Source organism: Kogia breviceps, chromosome X (assembly GCF_026419965.1).
Source record: "Kogia breviceps isolate mKogBre1 chromosome X, mKogBre1 haplotype 1, whole genome shotgun sequence".
In the NCBI taxonomy this organism is placed as follows: domain Eukaryota; kingdom Metazoa; phylum Chordata; class Mammalia; order Artiodactyla; family Physeteridae; genus Kogia; species Kogia breviceps.
In genome coordinates, this window is record NC_081330.1 from 97655387 (window position 1) to 97661824 (window position 6438).

The 6438-nt window shown below is 43.3% G+C and overlaps 1 pseudogene; it reads right to left on the minus strand.

Moving 5' to 3' along the window:
* Positions 1 to 2591: 2591 nt before the first annotated feature.
* LOC131748164 (BTB/POZ domain-containing protein 3-like) lies at positions 2592 to 3877 on the minus strand (annotated as a pseudogene).
* Between the last annotated feature and the right edge of the window lie 2561 nt (positions 3878 to 6438).

Consider the following 6438-nt stretch of genomic DNA (forward strand, 5'->3'; position numbering starts at 1 on the left):
ACAAAGTTTGCCAGATACATGGGGAAAAGCATCTACAGGGCATTGTTTAATAAAGTTGTGTTTATACACTATAGTTGCCTGCCTTGTCAAAACAATGGTTTCTAGTTTTAAAAGATACAAAATCCGAGATTACCAAAGAAAATAAAGCAAGTATATTAGCCTTAATTCCATGTCATTGAAAATGCAGAATGGAGAATAGGATTTAAAAGATAAAATTTTCTTGTTTTAAATACAATTTTCAAATTTAACCCACAGCTCTTGGCACCAGCCAATCAGATGATGGATGGGTTTGGGTTTTTTTTTTTCTTTTTCAGGTGATAGTAATTAACATAAAATTAAGTTCTTCCACACCCAGTGTACAGATCTCACGCGGCTCTCACCCAGCAGTTCCCCAGCCTCTGGCGGGCAGCTAGGAACAGGAGCACTGACCAGGGGTGTTACTGAATGAACAATCTTCACTCTAAGGTTATCACACCCACCACAACAATCTGATATGATGAAATTAGGGCTAAATAAAGTTTCTTCTCCTCTGGCTTAAAAATGAGTGCCTTCCAATCAGGTATATAGTCTACCAATTTGCAAGGTAACTATGAGTTACCAAAATGTTTAACCATAATTTATAAATAAAACCCTTTGTAGTTTTTAAATTGAAAATGTACCTTTATTTCACAGTTTGCCAAAACTACTATCTGTCATCTCACTAATAAGAAATAATTGTTAGATAATTTTGGAAAGTTGTCCTGGGAGTACTCACCTATAATCACCCTAACAGCTTTTGATCATCTACGCTAACAGACATAGGTAATAGCAAAGGTGATTAAAACATTTCCCGTAATCCAGTGTTCTCCTCCATCAGGGAAGCCGGCCGAAGCAACAAGCCCACGTCTACAGGGGGAGAAGTGGCCCAGAAGCACAGGCAGTCACTCACTGGGGCCCAGCTGGGGCCAGCAGGGTGACCATTTCTGTCCCAGCTCTCACTGACCAGGCAGGGAAGAGACAATTCCTGAGCTGGCACGCACCTGAACGCGCATAGGCGCCCACACAGACACCCACCCCAGGACGAACCCCTGCTCCAAAGCCAGCTTCGGGCTCACAGAGCAGGAGAAGGAGGCAGCCAGCGAGCACACTCTGGGTGGCGGGGAAGCCATCTCAGGATCACGCTGGGCAGAAAAGCTGCCCAGAAACACATGGATACTTCAACTGGGAGTGGAACACAGTGGACACCACCAGGGTCACGGGCACTAAGCCAGCACAAGCCTTAGCTGAAGGAGAATGTTTTGATGAGCTTTTCCCTCCTTTGTGTACATTATCCGTGGACAAATAAGAGAGCTGGATGTGATGCTGAGGCAGTGAATATTAGGTATCATCAAGTGTATGGCTCTAGACCATTTTCTAAAAACCCTGCAGGCATATATTGGCACTTTAAGATGGCCAGAGGCCAGATTCTAGCAGTCCAGGAACAGGACAGAATTATAATTAACTAAGAAGATACAATGTGGTCAAAGTAGATCCAGTGAAGTATATTTCAGATTTTAAAAAAATCAATGAATAAAAGTATCTTATTACATTAACATGTGGTGCTACAAAACTAATTGTTTTTCCATTCATCTAAAGAATCGTTTGGTCCTCTTTTCATGGGAAAAAGGGAATAGGAATTCTATACAGTACAACTTTTGAAAACCTGTCAGAAGCTAAACAGGGGAAAAAGAGTTTGACTTTTTCAAACTCTGTATTATAATATGCCATCAATTAAACTATTTGTTGTATGGGGCTTTTTTAGGCTTCCTTTTAAAACCATTTTAGTTTAAATTAATAGGCCTGCAACTTTTTTCTAATGACAATAAAATTTTATAATTTAGTTACTTCTAAAAGAAGTCTCTGTACTGCAATATTTTGTCTTCTAAACTAAAAGAATATAAATCTGTTTGTAGCAAAAGTTATGACCTAAAACTTGCAATTTCTTACTTGCTTACTTTACATTGACAATTTGCAGTTTAAAATTTAACAATCTTACGAATTTAGGATTTAAGAAAAAGCAATGCCCCAAAGTAAAATATTTAAAAGGAAATAAAATAAGAAAGTAAACATGACTACTGTCTACTTTCTAAATTATTACTTATTATCAAGCAAAATGTCTTTCAAAATTGTACAATGAGGTTTATCATTTTGGGGGGAGGGAGAGGTTCTCTTTAAAAATAATTCTTGTTATTGTTATTTTAGACTATTTATTCCTACTTAAAATAAAGCCTAAAAGAGAATTTGAAGTGATCCAAAAATTTTCCTAAGAGGGACAAAACTGGGAGGTCAGCGGGGCAGTTGGAAAAGAACTCAAAATCTCCCCAGATGTGTAAACGCAACTCTAAGAACCACAAGCCTTGATGAGAACTTGGCTCTTTTAGGCATATAGTTAAAAGCTGAATGCTGCATTTTTGCCTGTACATAATTAAAAGGTTAAAATAAATTAGAACCTCCCTACAGCTCCATTCGTTACAAATTACCTGCGCTGATCGCATATCTGCAGGTGAGCTAAGCATCAAGCAAGTAGGAGCGTGGTGTTCACCTCAGAGCCCACACTGCTCTGGGAAGCGTGCTCAAGTGTAGAATATAAATTCGGGGATCTGCCCCCCCTGCACCCTGGTGCCGTTGACGGTGACTTTGCCACAATGACCTTCCGTCATGCCTTCCTGTCCAAAGTAGCTGAGCTCATTGCCATCCAGGATCACGCACGCCGTGTAGAAGGTGACCTGCTTAGTCTGCACCGGGTACTCAAACCACATGGGGAAGGTGTTGCTGGAGCCGTCTGAGAAGTACTCGGCCGAGCCGCAGCTGGAGCCGTGCAGCCCGAAGCCCGCGATGAACACCCTCTTGTTGACGGCGAACTGAATGCTGTCTCAGCGGCCCCGGTAGCGCCACTGGTTGCTCTGGTAGGCGCACAACTGGGAACGGTGGCAGCGCTGGGGGACGAGGCCCTTGCAAGTTTGCAGCTCGGGCTTCTTGGCCGTGGTGTACCAGAGGAAGATGTCGTTGGTCTCGTTCAGAGTTAAGACTCCGGACTGCACAGCACCATTTGCAAAATCGTCCAGGGCCATGGTCGGGTAAAGCACCTTCCCGAGGACTCTGCGCTTGTTTTCAATGCTCAAAGCCAGATCTTGTCACTGGCATTCCACTTCAGCCCAGCTGAGAGCTGCCTCGAAAACCACAATTTCTTTGGCATTCAGTTTCCCTGCGGAGGATACTTTCTAGTGTCTGGAAGTCAATATCGCAGAACCCCTCAGACTTGAGATTGAGCTCGGCCTGGGCATCCATCACCTCCCAGCACCGCTGGGTCAGGCCCGGCTCCTCAAACAGGCAGCTCTGGGACAGGAGGACACAGGCGTTCTTGGCACTCAGGCTGGTCTCCAGGAGATTGACGCAGGCCTGGGCAAGGTGAGGGACGATGTACTTTTTGGCAGCATAAAGAGTGGCCAAGACTGTGACAGTAGCCAAGTCCATTTCATCACAATAGATGTATTTCAGCATAGCGAGAAAAGCAGCAGGGTCGACATCTGGTATACGGATCTCACCTTTGTCTTCAGCACGTTCTCCGTAAAACACTGCATGGAACACGGAGCTCCCAACAGCTAAAACATATTTGTGTCCTGGCAACTGCTGAGTCCCACCTGGTGGCCCAACCACAAAATGTACATCTGCCATCAAATCATTATTGAACATCACCGCATTTCTCCCTAATGGTGGGATAAAGACCCTGCCAATTCGGGGCTGGAATAAGGTTGTTGCTACTGAGATTCTGCTGGTGGTACTGACTGACAGTGGTGCTGCTGGAGTTGCCTGGTTTTCTTCGGTGGCATATATCAGCAGCCATCTTCTTCTTTTTAGTCTTCAAGGTAATTACTTCATAACAAACTGGAGGCAACTTGCTGCTGCTGCTGCTACTAATGGGATTATTTTTCTTCAAGTTTTTCTTGGACCTGTTCTTTACCGTCTCGCTCCCGGTCCTTGTCGCCTCAGGCAGCGCCCGCCATCTGCGCTGCTTACCGCTTGCTGCCTCGGCCCGGTGCCCACTCCTCAGGCCCTGTCCCGGGCACTCTGGGATCCAGCACCTGGCGGGGCTCGGCGGGCACCCACACGCTGCATTCCTTTTTTTTGTTTTTTAAAGATTTTTTTTTATGTGGACCATTTTTTAAAAGTCTTTACTTGTTACAATATTGCTTCTGTTTTATGTTTTGGTTAATTGGCCACGAGGCATGTAGGATCTTAGCTCCCCAGCCAGGGATCGAACCCACATCCCCTGCATTGTAAGGTGAAGTCTTAACCACTGGACCTCCAGGGAAGTCTCATGAATTGCATTCTTAAAATTACATCTTCTAATTGGCTGTTGCTGATGTATTAGAATATTGTTGATTTTTAAATTTTATTTTTATCCACTAAACTTGTTGCAATTTCTTAATAGTTCTAATAGCTTTTTGAGTCTCTTGAATTTTCTATGTAAACAATTATACTTTCTGAAAATAATGACAATTTAACTTCCTCCTTTTGATTCTTAAAACCACCCTTGTCTGCTGCATTGCTTACAACCTCTAATACCACGTTAACTCCAGTGGAAACAGTCTTGTCTAGTTAATTTAAAGGAACACATATATCACTAGTTAGTATGATATTCGCTGTAGTTGTTTGAACTTGCCTTCAGAGATCGCCTTTCTTCCAGATTACTCATTGTGAATGGCCTTCAAGATGGATAGTCAGAAGCTCTAATCAGCAGCAAAACTGTCCCTGGAGCGCTGCTCTGGGAAACAGAGGCAGTGAAGTGACTTCCTAGAGGAGTGTCCTAGCCAGTCTCCGGCAGAGGCAGTGTGGAGTCATTCTTTTACCGTGCTTGCCTCAATCTCCTACATCTGAAATGCATTCTTTACTCATTTGCCCCATTTTTGCATTGTTTTGAAATTTTAACTTAGTGCATTTACTTTTTTTTCTTTCCAAGTGGATTATAAGATCCTTGAGGATAAGGGCTAAACAGTGCCTTTCTTTTATCTCATATAAACTCTTTAGAATATAAGTTCTATGAGGGAAGAGACTTTGCTGGTGTTGTTGCTACTCTTTCCAGTGGCTAGCACAGTGCCGAGTACTGTAAGCACTAAATATTTGTCAATAAATGAGTCAGCCTCACATTCCTTCAACCCCTGCAGGCTTCAGTCCATGTTTGGCAATTTGCCGTGTGTACCGAATGCATTCAAAAATGGTAGTGGAATGAATGAGCCCTTCCAGGCCCTAGTCTTTCATTTTCATTCCACCATTCTTTCACCTGGACATCTCCATTTCTAAACAGTTTAAGCAAAGCTTGATGTTGATGTATTTGTCAATGCCAGGAAAAAAATGTTTGACAAGTGTGCAATCTAACTTCATGAATTTCAAAACAGATGACACCCATTTTGATAAATGCATATGATTCTGCAGCTGATGAAAAAGAAAAATGAAAATGGGGCCAAATTACACTTTGGCACCTAAGAAAATAATCAATCTTTCATCATGCTAATGGTCTGTCATGAGACCGTAAAACCACATGAAGACAGGAAACAGGAAGTCCTCACACCAGATTTCCAAGGGAGTCAACATAATTTGGTTAACAAGACACACTTATCTGTGAATGAATTACAGCTAAGTGTGAACCTGGCAGTTCAATGATAAAATATGTCAAAGCTTTCCAGAAATGATTACCACCATAGCATTGAATAAGGTTACCATGGGCAGAACAGACTAATTGGTAGAGCTACGTCTATTTTTAAATGTCAAACAACATCTTGCTACTCTTTTTTTTTTTTTTTTTTTTTTGTGATATGCGGGCCTCTCACTGTCGTGGCCTCTCCCGTTGCGGAGCACAGGCTCCGGACGCGCAGGCTCAGCGGCCATGGCTCACGGGCCCAGCCGCTCCGCGGCACGTGGGATCTTCCAGGACCGGGGCACGAACCCGTGTTCCCTGCATCGGCAGGCGGATTCTCAACCACTGCGCCACCAGGGAAGCCCCCCATGTTTGTTTTTTAAATCACATAGCTGGGGAGACATACATAGAAATCTGATAATCAAGTCCTGGTCCTGCCTTCTAAGGGGTGGCAGTAACATAGGGTGGTAAAGGAGAGAGCTCTTGTTGCCATGCCCTCATTGTCACTGCCATGTTCAAGCTCTTTTTCTGCCCTTCAAGTGCTCTCTTTAAGCTGCATGAACTCAGTTACCTGTTCACCTGTCCCTTTATTTGAAGACAGAAAACCTCCCTGATGCCATTACAGCCTTCATGAACAATTGTATGTTCTGAATCTGTAAGGTCACTCATCATCCTCCCATGATCCCTTTACTGACTTTAGCTGTCATCCTCCCTCCCTAAACATACTTGCATGGCCATATAAGTGATATCATACAGTATTTGTCTTTCTCTGTCTGACATATTTC